This window comes from Oncorhynchus keta, chromosome 6 (genome assembly GCF_023373465.1).
Source record: "Oncorhynchus keta strain PuntledgeMale-10-30-2019 chromosome 6, Oket_V2, whole genome shotgun sequence".
Classification (NCBI taxonomy): Eukaryota; Metazoa; Chordata; class Actinopteri; order Salmoniformes; family Salmonidae; genus Oncorhynchus; species Oncorhynchus keta.
The window spans coordinates 6253213-6271505 of NC_068426.1; the positions used below are offsets into that span (position 1 = coordinate 6253213).

At 39.8% G+C, this 18293-nt stretch overlaps 1 protein-coding gene across 1 annotated transcript in view; it reads left to right on the forward strand.

The window, feature by feature from the left end:
* dclk1a (doublecortin-like kinase 1a) overlaps positions 1-18293 on the forward strand; it is a 258899-nt gene continuing 240606 nt past the window's right edge. Inside the window, 1 exon segment of the mRNA XM_052521745.1 lies at positions 1-51. The gene's annotated coding sequence lies outside the window, so the exon portion shown is untranslated.

Consider the following 18293-nt stretch of genomic DNA (forward strand, 5'->3'; position numbering starts at 1 on the left):
GAATACACGCAGCAAGACTGGAGGTAACAGAATCCTTAGTGAACCTCTTAGGTAAGCAAACTATGGAAAACTATCATTTACTGTAGGGACATAAGCAAAAGTCAGTGCGCGTCTATCCATCTCTCTGTTTCAATTCAAGGGGCTTTATTGGCATGGGAAACATATGTTAACACTCTTGCTAAAGCAAGTGTTTCTCTGTCTCCTTTTCTATGTGGCTATTATTGGAGATATGTCATTCAGAGCCCCGTCTCTGTGGTGGAAAATCATTGTTTATTTATTGATGTGACTGATGCTGATCAGATCGATCGATACCGTGGAAAGTGTTCTACATGCATGTATTGACCTATTTATTGATGTGACTGATGCTGATCAGATCGATCGATACCGTGGAAAGTGTTGACCTATTTGAAAGCCCTTTTATATTGTCAATTGGATACAACAACACAATCAAACATATTTTTCCAGATAAGAAATTCAGTTTGTCATTGAATCTTTTCACATTTCTGCATTTGTTTGAATTGTAAATCGAGGAGAACATGTCGGTGTAAAGCAATGGGCTAGTTAGTGTGTGAACTGCATTACTCAGCAATGGGCTAGTTAGTGTGTGAACTGCATTACTCAGCAATGGGCTAGTTAGTGTGTGAACTGCATTACTCAGCAATGGGCTAGTTAGTGTGTGAACTGCATTACTCAGCAATGGGCTAGTTAGTGTGTGAACTGCATTACTCAGCAATGGGCTAGTTAGTGTGTGAACTGCATTACTCAGCAATGGGCTAGTTAGTGTGTGAACTGCATTACTCAGCAATGGGCTAGTTAGTGTGTGAACTGCATTACTCAGCAATGGGCTAGTTAGTGTGTGAACTGCATTACTCAGCAATGGGCTAGTTAGTGTGTGAACTGCATTACTCAGCAATGGGCTAGTTAGTGTGTGAACTGCATTACTCAGCAATGGGCTAGTTAGTGTGTGAACTGCATTACTCAGCAATGGGCTAGTTAGTGTGTGAACTGCATTACTCAGCAATGGGCTAGTTAGTGTGTGAACTGCATTACTCAGCAATGGGCTAGTTAGTGTGTGAACTGCATTACTCAGCAATGGGCTAGTTAGTGTGTGAACTGCATTACTCAGCAATGGGCTAGTTAGTGTGTGAACTGCATTACTCAGCAATGGGCTAGTTAGTGTGTGAACTGCATTACTCAGCAATGGGCTAGTTAGTGTGTGAACTGCATTACTCAGCAATGGGCTAGTTAGTGTGTGAACTGCATTACTCAGCAATGGGCTAGTTAGTGTGTGAACTGCATTACTCAGCAATGGGCTAGTTAGTGTGTGAACTGCATTACTCAGCAATGGGCTAGTTAGTGTGTGAACTGCATTACTCAGCAATGGGCTAGTTAGTGTGTGAACTGCATTACTCAGCAATGGGCTAGTTAGTGTGTGAACTGCATTACTCAGCAATGGGCTAGTTAGTGTGTGAACTGCATTACTCAGCAATGGGCTAGTTAGTGTGTGAACTGCATTACTCAGCAATGGGCTAGTTAGTGTGTGAACTGCATTACTCAGCAATGGGCTAGTTAGTGTGTGAACTGCATTACTCAGCAATGGGCTAGTTAGTGTGTGAACTGCATTACTCAGCAATGGGCTAGTTAGTGTGTGAACTGCATTACTCAGCAATGGGCTAGTTAGTGTGTGAACTGCATTACTCAGCAATGGGCTAGTTAGTGTGTGAACTGCATTACTCAGCAATGGGCTAGTTAGTGTGTGAACTGCATTACTCAGCAATGGGCTAGTTAGTGTGTGAACTGCATTACTCAGCAATGGGCTAGTTAGTGTGTGAACTGCATTACTCAGCAATGGGCTAGTTAGTGTGTGAACTGCATTACTCAGCAATGGGCTAGTTAGTGTGTGAACTGCATTACTCAGCAATGGGCTAGTTAGTGTGTGAACTGCATTACTCAGCAATGGGCTAGTTAGTGTGTGAACTGCATTACTCAGCAATGGGCTAGTTAGTGTGTGAACTGCATTACTCAGCAATGGGCTAGTTAGTGTGTGAACTGCATTACTCAGCAATGGGCTAGTTAGTGCGTGAACTGCATTACTCAGCAATGGGCTAGTTAGTGCGTGAACTGCATTACTCAGCAATGGGCTAGTTAGTGCGTGAACTGCATTACTCAGCAATGGGCTAGTTAGTGCGTGAACTGCATTACTCAGCAATGGGCTAGTTAGTGCGTGAACTGCATTACTCAGCAATGGGCTAGTTAGTGCGTGAACTGCATTACTCAGCAATGGGCTAGTTAGTGTGTGAACTGCATTACTCAGCAATGGGCTAGTTAGTGTGTGAACTGCATTACTCAGCAATGGGCTAGTTAGTGTGTGAACTGCATTACTCAGCAATGGGCTAGTTAGTGTGTGAACTGCATTACTCAGCAATGGGCTAGTTAGTGTGTGAACTGCATTACTCAGCAATGGGCTAGTTAGTGTGTGAACTGCATTACTCAGCAATGGGCTAGTTAGTGTGAACTGCATTACTCAGCAATGGGCTAGTTAGTGTGTGAACTGCATTACTCAGCAATGGGCTAGTTAGTGTGTGAACTGCATTACTCAGCAATGGGCTAGTTAGTGTGTGAACTGCATTACTCAGCAATGGGCTAGTTAGTGTGTGAACTGCATTACTCAGCAAAAAATCCGTTCTGTAAATTTAACACTGTGGGTGTTCAACGTGTTTATAGGAGAACCACAAAAATGTGTTGAATTTACTCTTTTAAAAAGGGTTGCCCTTTTAACACTCCAACACCAGCAGCATCAACAGACTAACTAACTAACAGAATAACTAACTAACAGACTAACTAACTAACAGACTAACAGACTAACTAACTAACTAACTAACTAACAGACGAACTAACTAACAGACTAACTAACAGACTAACTAACTAACAGACTAACTAACTAACAGACTAACTAACAGACTAACTAACTAACAGACTAACTAACTAACAGACTAACTAACTAACTAACAGACTAACATACTAACTAACTAACTAACTAACTAACTAACTAACTAACTAACAGACTAACTAACTAACAGACTAACTAACTAACAGACTAACAGACTAACGAACTAACTAACGAACTAACGAACTAACTAACTAACTAACTAACTAACTAACTAACTAACTAACTAACTAACTAACTAACTAACTAACTGACAAACTAACAGACTAACTAACTAACAGACTAACTAACTAACAGACTGACTAACTAACTAACAGACTGACTAACTAACTAACTAACTAACTAACTAACTAACTAACTAACTAACTAACTAACTAACAGACTAACTAACTAACAGACTAAATAACTAACAGACAACTAACTAACTAACTAACTAACTAACTAACTAACTAACTGACTAACAGACTAACAGACTAACAGACTAACTAACTAACTAACTATGACTAACTCATTGTTAAAGTTGCACTGTTATGGGGGTTCACTAATACCTTGTATCAAACACTTAAGAATTCAATGTTTACAATAGGTCAGTGTTAAATGTACACTGTTGTGGTGTTCACTAATACCTTGGTGTTCCCCGAGTCCTTCACAGTCTAACTAACTAACAGACTAACTAACTGTATGTACACTGTTATGGTGTTCCCCGAGTCCTTCACAGCAAATTCTCCAATGTTAAATCAACACAGATAGTGTTACATTTAACACTGGTCCAGTGTTTATACAATTCCACACTTTTCAGTTTTAAATTAATACGCCTCTTAGTGCAAAGCCTTTTTTTTTGCATATTTCCCACAGTGCCTTGCCCTTTGAGTGAATTCTAAGCTAATATATTATCATTCAAATTAAATTCTTTAGCACATACAACACATCATTCATAAGGCCTTATTTAGAGGGCCAAGTTTGACCCTAATACAGGGGCCTGAAACTCATGGTTTACATGCAAAATAAGGCCTGCAAGTCACAGTATGCTGTCATTCCTATTGGAATCCAGCCAGAGTGGGGATATCCAACATTTAGATTTTTTTTTATCACCTCCATTCAGATTGAATGCCGGGTTGGGAAGGCTAAAACATGAGACTAGGCATCTTAACTGAAACAAACATTTCAGATATGACAGATTGGATTAGTTTAGAATTGTATTTATTTTTAATTAGCATAAATGTAATTAATCAGAGCATTCGGGAAAGTATTCTGACCCTTTCAAATTTTGTTAAATTACAGCCTTGTTCTAAAATGGATTAAATTAAAGGTTTTCCTCATCAATCTACACACAATACCCCATAATGACAAAGCGAAAAAAACAGTTTTTTTGAAATGTTTGCAAAAAAAAAAAAGAAATACCAGATTTACATAAGTATTCAGACCCTTTGCTATGAGACTCGAACTTGAGCTCAGGTGCATCCTGTTCCCATTGATCATCCTTGAAATGTTCCCACAACTTGATTGGAGTCCACCTGTGGTAAATTCAATTGATTGGACATGATTTGGAAAAGCACACACCTGTCTATATACAGTAAGGTCTCACAGTTGACAGTGCATGTCAGAGCAAAAACCAAGCCATGAGGTCAAAGGAATTTTCCCCAGAGCTCCGAGACAGGATTGTGTCAAGGCACAGATCTGGGGATGGGTACCAAAAACAAATCTGCAGCATTGAAGATCCCCAAGAAAACAGTGGCCAAACAGTGGCCTCCATCATTCTTAAATGGAAGAAATCACCAAGACTCTTCCTAGAGCTGGCCACGCTGCCAAACTGAGCAATCGATGGAGAAGGGCCATGGTCAGGGAGTTGACCAAGAACCTGATGGTCACTCTGACAGAGCTCCAGAGTTCCTCTGTGGTGATGAGAGAACTTTCCAGAAGGACTACCAACTCTGCAGCACTTCGCCAATCAGGCCTTAATGGTAGAGTGACCAGACGGAAGCCACTCCTCAGGAAAAGGCACATGACAGCCTGCTTGGAGTTTGCCAAAAGGCACCCAAAGGACTCTCAGACTATGAGAAACAAGATTCTCTGTTCTGATGAAACCAAGATTGAACTCTTTGGCCTGAATGCCAAGTGCCACATCTGGAGGAAGCCAGACACTGCTCATCACCTGGCCAATACCATCCCTATGGTGAAGCATGGTGGTGGCAGCACCATGCTGTGGGGATATTTTTCAATGGTTGGGACTGGGAGACTAGTCAGGATCGAGGGAAAGATGAATGGAGCAAAGTACAGTGAAATCCTTGATGAAATCCTGCTCCAGAGCACTCAGGAACTCAGACTGGGGCAAAGGTTCACCTCCCAACAGGACAACAACCCTAAGCACACAGACAAGACAACACAGGAGTGGCTTCGGGACAAGCCTCAGTGTCCTTGAGTGGCCCAGCCAGAGGCCGGACTTGAACCCAATCTAACATCTCTGGAGAGACTTGAAAATAGCTGTGCAGCAACACTCCCCATCCAACCTGACAGAGCTTGAGAGGATCTGCAGAGAAGAATGGGAGAAACTCCCCAAATACAGGTGTCCCAAGCTAGTAGCATCAGACCCAAGAAGACTCCAGGCTGTAATCACTGACAAAGGTGCTTCAACAAAGTATCTGAATACTTATGTGAAATGTGATATTTCCATTTTTTATATTTAATACACATTTGCAAAAATGTCTAAAAACCTGTTTTTGCTTTGTCTTTATGGGGTATTCTGCATCAACACTAGAAATGTCACATTGAACAATCAACGCCAGTTAACCCTGGCCATTTTGACACCCTGATTGAACAACACTATTTTTTTATTTTTTTTACAGCAGCTTAAAAAGCAACACACACTGGCGTTTATTCCGTTCATAGGTTACACAAAGTAACACTACATCCACACCACAACTGCTTCGACCAGGATAATGAAGACTGACGATTTAGCTGTGTTTAAATCTCGGGACATCGTGTGCGTTGGCCTCTCTGTGTGTGCGCATCTTTTATATAGACACTGCTCAAAAAAATATAGTGTTGACCTACTGTACTTCACCTCCTCTCAGTCATTCTATCTCTCTCGCTACCTACCTACCTACCTACCCACCTACCTACCTACCTACCTACCTACCTACCTACCTACCTACCTACCTACCTATCTACCTACCTTTGTTGATATAATCGTTTCCTGTCTAGCACGGCCATCTAGTGTTGACCTACTGTACTTCACCTCCTCTCAGTCATTCTATCTCTCTCGCTCTTTCTCTATCAATCTCTCTTTATCTCTCTCTCTATCTCTCCCTCTATCTCTCTCTCTATATATACACTGCTCAAAAAAATAAAGGGAACACTAAAATAACACATCCTAGATCTGAATGAATGAAATATTCTTATTAAATATTTTTTTCTTTACATAGTTGAATGTGCTGACAACAAAATCACACGAAAAACTATCAATGGAAATCAAACTATACTGTCCATCCACATCCTAATATACTGTCCATCCACATCCTAATATACTGTCCATCCACATCCTAATATACTGTCCATCCACATCCTACTATACTGTCCATCCACATCCTACTATACTGTCCATCCACATCCTACTATACTGTCCATCCACATCCTACTATACTGTCCATCCACATCCTAATATACTGTCCATCCACATCCTACTATACTGTCCATCCACATCCTAATATACTGTCCATCCACATCCTAATATACTGTCCATCCACATCCTAATATACTGTCCATCCACATCCTAATATACTGTCCATCCACATCCTACTATACTGTCCATCCACATCCTACTATACTGTCCATCCACATCCTATCCTACTCTACTGTCCATCCACATCCTAATATACTGTCCATCCACATCCTACTATACTGTCCATCCACATCCTATCCTACTATACTGTCCATCCACAACCTACTCTACTGTCCATCCACATCCTAATATACTGTCCATCCACATCCTATCCTACTATACTGTCCATCCACATCCTACTATACTGTCCATCCACATCCTAATATACTGTCCATCCACATCCTATCCTACTATACTGTCCATCCACATCCTATCCTAATATACTGTCCATCCACATCCTAATATACTGTCCATCCACATCCTACTATACTGTCCATCCACATCCTAATATACTGTCCATCCACATCCTATCCTACTATACTGTCCATCCACATCCTACTATACTGTCCATCCACAGCCTAGCCTACTCTACTGTCCATCCACATCCTAATATACTGTCCATCCACAGCCTACTATACTGTCCATCCACAGCCTACTCTACTGTCCATCCACATCCTAATATACTGTCCATCCACATCCTACTATACTGTCCATCCACATCCTAATATACTGTCCATCCACATCCTAATATACTGTCCATCCACATCCTACTATACTGTCCATCCACATCCTAATATACTGTCAATCCACATCCTAATATACTGTCCATCCACATCCTACTATACTGTCCATCCACATCCTACTATACTGTCCATCCACATCCTAATATACTGTCCATCCACATCCTAATATACTGTCCATCCACATCCTAATATACTGTCCATCCACATCCTAATATACTGTCCATCCACATCCTAATATACTGTCCATCCACATCCTAATATACTGTCCATCCACATCCTAATATACTGTCCATCCACATCCTACTATACTGTCCATCCACATCCTAATATACTGTGCATCCACATCCTACTATACTGTCCATCCACATCCTAATATACTGTCCATCCACATCCTACTATACTGTCCATCCACATCCTAATATACTGTCCATCCACATCCTACTATACTGTCCATCCACATCCTACTATACTGTCCATCCACATCCTAATATACTGTCCATCCACATCCTAATATACTGTCCATCCACATCCTACTATACTGTCCATCCACATCCTAATATACTGTCCATCCACATCCTAATATACTGTCCATCCACATCCTAATATACTGTCCATCCACATCCTAATATACTGTCCATCCACATCCTAATGTCCATCCACTCCTAATATACTGTCCATCCACATCCTACTATACTGTCCATCCACATCCTACTATACTGTCCATCCATCCTACTATACTGTCCATCCACATCTACTATACTGTCCATCCACATCCTAATATACTGTCCATCCACATCCTACTATACTGTCCATCCACATCCTAATATACTGTCCATCCACATCCTAATATACTGTCCATCCACATCCTAATATACTGTCCATCCACATCCTACTATACTGTCCATCCACATCCTACTATACTGTCCATCCATCATCCTAATATACTGTCCATCCACATCCACATCCTATATACTATACATCCTAATATACTGTCATCCACATCCTGTCCATCCATTTCATCCTACTATACTGTCCATCCACATCCTGCTAATATACTGTCCATCCACATCCTACTATACTGTCCATCCATCCCTACCATCCACATCCTACTATACTGTCCATCCACATCCTACTATACTGTCCATCCACATCCTACTATACTGTCCATCCACCTATCCTAATATACTGTCCCATCCACATCCTATCTATATACTGTCCATCCATCCTATCCTACTATACTGTCCATCCATCATCCTATATACTGTCCATCCACATCCTACTATACTGTCCATCCACATCCTACTATACTGTCCATCCACATCCTACTATACTGTCCATCCACATCCTATATACTGTCCCATCCTACTATACTGTCCATACATCCTATATACTGTCCATCCACATCTCCATCCCACCATCCTACTACATCCACTATATTGTCCATCCATCCTACATATCTGTCCATCCACATATACTGTCCATCCACATCTATCCTAATATACTGTCCATCTGTCATCCACATCTACTATACTGTCTCCATCCTACTATACTGTCCATCCATCCTATATACTGTCCATCCACATCTCTCCACATCCTAATATACTGTCCATCCACATCCTAATATACTGTCCATCCATCCTATATACTGTCCATCCACATCCTATTATACTATCCTACCCTACATACTGTCCGTCCACATCCTATATACTGTCCATCCACATCCTACTATACTGTCCATCCACATCTAATATACTATACTGTCATCCATCCATCCTAATATACTGTCCATCCACATTATACTACTATATTGTGTCCATCCATTACTGTCCATATCCTACTATACTGTCCATCCACATCTCTCTATCTATACTGTTCATTCACATCCTACTATACTGTCCATCCACATTCTAATATATTGTCCATCCACATCTCCTATATACTGTCCATCCCTTCTATACTGTCCATCTAATATACTGTCCATCCACATCCTAATATACTGTCCATCTACATCCTATTATACTGTCCATCCACATCACATTCTAATATACTGTCCATTCACATATACTGTCTATCCTCCTACTATACTGTCCATCTCCTACATCCTATATATACTGTCCATCATCCTATCCTACTATATTGTCCATCCATCCATCCTATCTATTATCCACATCCTGTCCATCACATCCTAATATACTAATATATACTGTCCATCCACATCTATCATACTGTCCATCCATCCTATATGTCCATCCATCCTAATATACTGTCCATCCACATCCTATCCACATCTATATACTGTCCATCCATCCATCCTCTACTATACATGTCCATCCATCTACTATCTGTCCATCCACATATATTGTCCATCTCCTACATCTCTACTATATTGTCCATATCCACATCTATATACTGTCTCCACATACTATACTGTCCATCCCTAATATATTGTCCATCCACATCATCCTACTATATACTGTCCATCCACATCACATCTCTACATATATACTGTCCATCTCACATTCCTACTATACTGTCCATCCATCCATTCATATATTGTCCATCCACATCCTACATATCCTATATACTGTCATCTATTCCTATCTGTCTCATCCTACTATACTGTCCATCCACATCCTCTAATATACTGTCCATCCACATCCTAATATATTGTCCATCCACATCTCTAATATACTGTCCATCCATTCTACTATACTGTCCATCCACATCCTAATATACTGTCCATCCACATCCTAATATATTGTCTCCATCTACTATTCTGTCCATTATATATAATGTCCATCCATTCTAATATACTGTCCATCCACATCTCTACTATACTGTCCATCCATCCACATTCTACTATACTGTCCATCCACATCTCTAATATATTGTCCATCCACATCCTACTATACTGTCCATCCATATTCTAATATACTGTCCATCCACATCCTATATATACTGTTCATCTCATATACTGTTCTACATCCTATACTGTCCATCCACATCCTATCTAATATACTGTCCATCCACATCTATCTAATATACTGTCCATCCACATCCTAATATACTGTCCATCTACATCTAATATATTGTCCATTCACATCTCCTAATATACTGTTCATTCACATCTCCACATTATATACTGTCCATCTACATCCTCTACTATACTGTCCATCTACATTCTACTATACTGTCCATTCACATCTATCTAATATACTGTCCATCATCTACATCCTATCCTACTATATTGTCCATCCACATCCTACTATACTGTCCATTCATCTCTAATATACTGTCCATCCATTCTACTATACTGTCCATCCACATCCTATATACTGTCCATCCACATCCTAATATACTGTCCATCCACATTCTACATACTGTCCATCCACATCCTACTATACTGTCCATCCACATTCTAATATATTGTCCATCCATTCACATTCCATCCTCACATAATATACTGTCTCATCTATATCTCTACTATATTGTCCATCCATCTATCCATCTCTAATATATTGTCCATCTCACATCTCTATTATATTGTCCATCTACATTCTAATATATTGTCATCCTACATTCTAATATACATCCATCCACATCCTACTATCTATACTGTCCATCCACATTCTACTATACTGTCCATTCATCCTATCCTACTATATTGTTCCATCCACATCCTCTAATATACTGTCTATCCACATCCTACTATACTGTTCCATTCACATCCATCCATCTACTATACTGTCCATTCACATCTCTATTATACCATGTCTCTAATATACTGTCATCTCCTATATACTGTCCATCTACATCCTACTATACTGTCCATCTATCCTATATACTAATATACTGTTCATCCACATATCTATATATTGTCTCTATTATATTGTTCATTCACATTCTATTATATTGTCCATCATCACATTCTAATATACTGTCCATCCACATCCTACTATACTGTCCATTCACATCTCTAATATACTGTCTATCTACATTCTATTATATACTGTCCATCCACATTCTATTATATTGTCCATCTATTCCTATCCTACTATACTGTCCATCCTCACATCTCTACTATACTGTCCATCATCTACATCCTATTATACTGTCCATCCATCCACATCCTAATATACTGTCCATTCACATCCTACTATATTGTCTCATCTATATTCATTCTACTATACTGTCCATCCATCCTCACATTCTATCCTCTATCTATATTGTTCCATCCAATCACATCCACATCTAATATACTGTCTCCATCCACATCTCTATTATATTGTCCATTCACCTACTATACTGTCCATCCATCCTATATACTGTCCATCATTCACATTCTATTATATTGCTATCATTCACATATATATACTGTCCATCCACATCCTACTATATTGTTCATTCACATTCTATATATACTGTCTCCATCTCACATCTATATATATATTCCTCTATGCTGTCTATATCCTAATATACTGTGTCTATCACATTCTAATATATTGTCCATTCATCCTATATACTGTCTCTATCCTATATACTGTCATCATCCATTATATTGTTCCATCTCACATCTCTATATATTGTCCATTCACATTCTAATATACTGTCCATCCACATCCTACTATACTGTCCATCCACATCTATCTATATACTGTCCATTCACATCTCTAATATACTGTCCATCCACATCCTAATATATTGTCCATTCATCTCTACTATATACTGTCCATCCTACATTCTATATATACTGTCATCTCATTACATCTTCTAATATACTGTCCATCCACATCTCTACTATACTGTCCATCCTCACATCTCTATATATTGTCCATCCACATCACTGTCCATCCTACTATACTGTCCATCCACATCCTATCATTACTATCCACATATATACTGTCCATCCATCCTCATTCCTATATATATATACTGTCCATCCACATCCTAATATACTGTCATCACATTCTACTATATACTGTCATCACATTCTACTATATTGTCCATCCTACATTGTCCATCATCCTACTATACTCTAATATATTGTCTCCATCTATACATCCACATCTAATATACTGTCCATCCACATCCTACTATACTGTCCATCTCACATTCCATCCATTATATACTGTCCATCTACATTGTCCATCCACATCCTATATACTGTCCATCCTATCTATATACTGTCCATCCACATCTAATATACTGTCCATCCACATCCTACTATACTGTCCATCCATCCTATCACATCTGTCTATTGTCCATATATATTGTCCATCCATCCTCTCTACTGTTATACTGTCTCATCTACATCCTATCTCTAATATACTGTCCATCCACATCCTAATATACTGTCCATCTAATATACTGTCTCTACTATACTGTCCATCCATTCACATCCTAATATACTGTCCATCCACTATTCTATATACTGTCCATCCACATCCTACTATATACTGTCCATCCACATCTCTAATATACTGTCCATCCACATCCTACTATACTGTCCATCTCACATTCTACTATATTGTCCATCCATCCTACTATACTGTCCATCCATATCTATCTATATACTGTCCATCCACATCCTAATATACTGTCCATCCACATCTATATACTGTCTACTATACTGTCCATCCACATTCTAATATACTGTCCATCCACATCCTAATATATTGTCCATCCACATCCTATATACTGTCCATCCACATCCTACTATACTGTCCATCCACATCCTATATACTGTCTGTCCATCCACATCTATCTATATACTGTCCATCCTACTATCACATCCTACTATACTGTCCATCCTATCCACATCCTAATATACTGTCCATCCACATCCTACTATACTGTCCATCCACATCCTAATATACTGTCCATCCATATCCTATTATACTGTCCATCCATTCATTATATTGTCTCTATATATATTGTCCATCCACATTCCTACTATACTGTCCATCCACATCCTAATATACTGTCCATCCACATTCTATTCATATATATTGTCCATCCACATCCTAATATATTGTCCATCCACATCCTACTATACTGTCCATCCACATCCTATATACTGTCCATCCACATCCTACTATACTGTCCATCCACATCCTACATATACTGTCCATCCACATCCTATTATATACTGTCCATCTCACATCCATCCATCCACATCCTAATATACTGTCCATCCACATACTCTATCCATATATGCTGTCCTACATCCTACTATACTGTCCATCCACTCCTACTATATCCTACTGTCCATCCTACATCCATAATATATTGTCCATCCATCCTACTATACTGTCCATCCATCCTATATACTGTCCATCCATTCCTATACATCCTATACTGTTCATCACATCCTACTATACTGTCCATCATCCACTATACTGTCCATAATATATACTGTCCATCCACATCCTACTATACTGTCCATCCACATCCTACTATACTGTCCATCCACATCCTATCCTAATATACTGTCCATCCATCTATACAATATGTCTATCCTATACTGTCCATCCATCCATATCTGTCTAATATACTGTCCATCATTCATCTACCATATCCATCTATATACTACTGTCCATCCATCCTACATCCTCCATCATATATACTGTCCATCCACATCCTAATATATTCCATACATATATTGTCCATCCATCCTCACATCTCTACATGCTATACTGTCCATCCACATCCTACTATCCATCCACATCCTCTAATATACTGTCCATCCATCCTATCTGTCTAATATATACTATACTGTTCCATCCTACATGTCCATCCACATCCTACATATACTGTCCATCCACATCCTATCCTACATCCTATATACTGTCCATCCACATCCTAATATACTGTCCATCCACATCCATCCTACTATACTGTCCATCCACATCCTATTATACTGTCCATCCATCCTGCTATATGTCCATCCACATATATGCTACTGTCCATCCACATCCTACTATATGTCTCCATCCTATATACTGTCCATCACATCCTACTATACTGTCCATTCCTACTGTCCATCCACATCTATCCTACTCCCATATACTGTCCATCCATCCTACTATCCTGTCCATCCTACTATACTGTCCATCACATCCTACTACTATCCATCCACATCCTATTATACTGTCCATCATCTCCACATAATATACTGTCCATCCATCCTAATATACTGTCCATCCACATCCTATATATGTCCATCCACATATACTGTCCATCCACATCCACATCCTATATATGTCCATCCACATCCTACTATCTGTCCATCCACATCCTATAATATATATACTGTCTGTCCATCCACATCTAATATACTGTCCATCCACATCCTATTATACTGTCCATCCACATCCTACTATACTATACTATCCTACTGTCCATCTGTCACATCCACATCTACTATACTGTCCATCCACATCCTAATATACTGTCCATCCACATCCTAATATACTGTCCATCCATCATCCTAATATACTGTCCATCCACATCCTATACTATACTGTCCATCCACATCCTACTATACTGTCCATCCACATCCTACTATACCATCCACATCCATCCACATCCACACATCCTATTATACTGTCCATCCATCCTATCCTATTATACTGTCCATCCACATCCTATTATACTGTCCATCCTATATATTGTCCATCCATCCTAACTATACTGTCCATCTACTATACTGTCCATCCACATCCTACTATACTGTCCATCCACATCCTACCTATACTGTCCATCCACATCCTAATATACTGTCCTCCACTATACTGTCCATCCACATCCTAATATACTGTCCATCCACATCCTAATATACTGTCCATCCATCCTACATCCTAATATACTGTCCATCCACATCCTAATATACTGTCCATCCACATCCTAATATACTGTCCATCCACATCCTACTATACTGTCCATCCACATCTGTCCATCCACATCCTACTATACTGTCCATCCACATCCTATCCTAATATACTGTCCATCCACATCCTAATATACTGTCCATCCACATCCTACTATACTGTCCATCCACATCCTACTATACTGTCCATCCACATCCTATCCTACTATACTGTCCATCCACATCCTAATATACTGTCCATCCACATCCTACTATACTGTCCATCCACATCCTACTATACTGTCCATCCACATCCTACTATACTGTCCATCCACATCCTATCCTACTATACTGTCCATCCACATCCTATCCTACTATACTGTCCATCCACATCCTATCCTACTATACTGTCCATCCACATCCTACTATACTGTCCATCCACATCCTACTATACTGTCCATCCACATCCTAATATACTGTCCATCCTATATCCTAACTATACCCATCCACATCCTACTATACTGTCCATCCACATCCTACTATACTGTCCATCCACATCCTAATATACTGTCCATACTCCTAATATACTGTCCATCCACCTATCCTACTATACTGTCCATCCACATCCTAATATACTGTCCATCCACATCTGTCCATCCACATCCTACTATACTGTCCATCCACATCCTACTATATACTGTCCATCCACATCCTAATATACTGTCCATCCACATCCTAATATACTGTCCATCCACATCCTACTATACTGTCCATCCACATCCTATCCTACTATACTGTCCATCCACATCCTAATATACTGTCCATCCACATCCTACTATACTGTCCATCCACATCCTAATATACTGTCCATCCACATCCTACTATACTGTCCATCCACATCCTAATATCCACTATCTACTACTGTCCATCCATCCTATCCTAATATACTGTCCATCCACATCCTAATATACTGTCCATCCACATCCTAATATACTGTCCATCCACATCCTAATATACTGTCCATCCACATCCTACTATACTGTCCATCCACATCCTATCCTACTATACTGTCCATCCACATCCTACTATACTGTCCATCCACATCCTAATATACTGTCCATCCACATCCTACTATACTGTCCATCCACATCCTACTATACTGTCCATCCACATCCTACTATACTGTCCATCCACATCCTAATATACTGTCCATCCACATCCTAATATACTGTCCATCCACATCCTACTATACTGTCCATCCACATCCTACTATACTGTCCATCCACATCCTACTATACTGTCCATCCACATCCTACTATACTGTCCATCCACATCCTATCCTACTATACTGTCCATCCACATCCTATCCTACTATACTGTCCATCCACATCCTACTATACTGTCCATCCACATCCTACTATACTGTCCAATCACATCCTAATATACTGTCCATCCACATCCTAATATACTGTCCATCCACATCCTACTATACTGTCCATCCACATCCTATCCTACTATACTGTCCATCCACATCCTACTATACTGTCCATCCACATCCTAATATACTGTCCATCCACATCCTAATATACTGTCCATCCACATCCTACTATACTGTCCATCCATATCCTAATATACTGTCCATCCACATCCTATCCTAATATACTGTCCATCCACATCCTACTATACTGTCCATCCATATCCTAATATACTGTCCATCCACATCCTATCCTACTATACTGTCCATCCACATCCTAATATACTGTCCATCCACATCCTAATATACTGTCCATCCACATCCTAATATACTGTCCATCCACATCCTACTATACTGTCCATCCACATCCTAATATACTGTCCATCCACATCCTACTATACTGTCCATCCACATCCTACTATACTGTCCATCCACATCCTACTATACTGTCCATCCACATCCTACTATACTGTCCATCCACATCCTAATATACTGTCCATCCACATCCTAATATACTGTCCATCCACATCCTACTATACTGTCCATCCACATCCTATCCTACTATACTGTCCATCCACATCCTAATATACTGTCCATCCACATCCTAATATACTGTCCATCCACATCCTACTATACTGTCCATCCACATCCTATCCTACTATACTGTCCATCCACATCCTATCCTACTATACTGTCCATCCACATCCTACTATACTGTCCATCCACATCCTACTATACTGTCCATCCACATCCTAATATACTGTCCATCCACATCCTAATATACTGTCCATCCACATCCTAATATACTGTCCATCCACATCCTAATATACTGTCCATCCACAGCCTACTATACTGTCCATCCACATCCTACTATACTGTCCATCCACATCCTACTATACTGTCCCTCCACATCCTAATATACTGTCCATCCACATCCTACTATACTGTCCATCCACATCCTAATATACTGTCCATCCACATCCTACTATACTGTCCATCCACATCCTACTATACTGTCCATCCACATCCTAATATACTGTCCATCCACATCCTACTATACTGTCCATCCACATCCTACTATACTGTCCATCCACATCCTACTATACTGTCCATCCACATCCTAATATACTGTCCATCCACAGCCTAGCCTACTATACTGTCCATCCACATCCTAATATACTGTCCATCCACATCCTAATATACTGTCCATCCACATCCTAATATACTGTCCATCCACATCCTAATATACTGTCCATCCACATCCTAATATACTGTCCATCCACATCCTACTATACTGTCCATCCACATCCTATCCTACTATACTGTCCATCCACAACCTACTATACTGTCCATCCACATCCTACTATACTGTCCATCCACATCCTATCCTACTATACTGTCCATCCACATCCTAATATACTGTCCATCCACATCCTATCCTACTATACTGTCCATCCACATCCTACTATACTGTCCATCCACATCTTATCCTACTATACTGTCCATCCACATCCTATCCTACTATACTGTCCATCCACATCCTAATATACTGTCCATCCACATCCTAATATACTGTCCATCCACATCCTAATATACTGTCCATC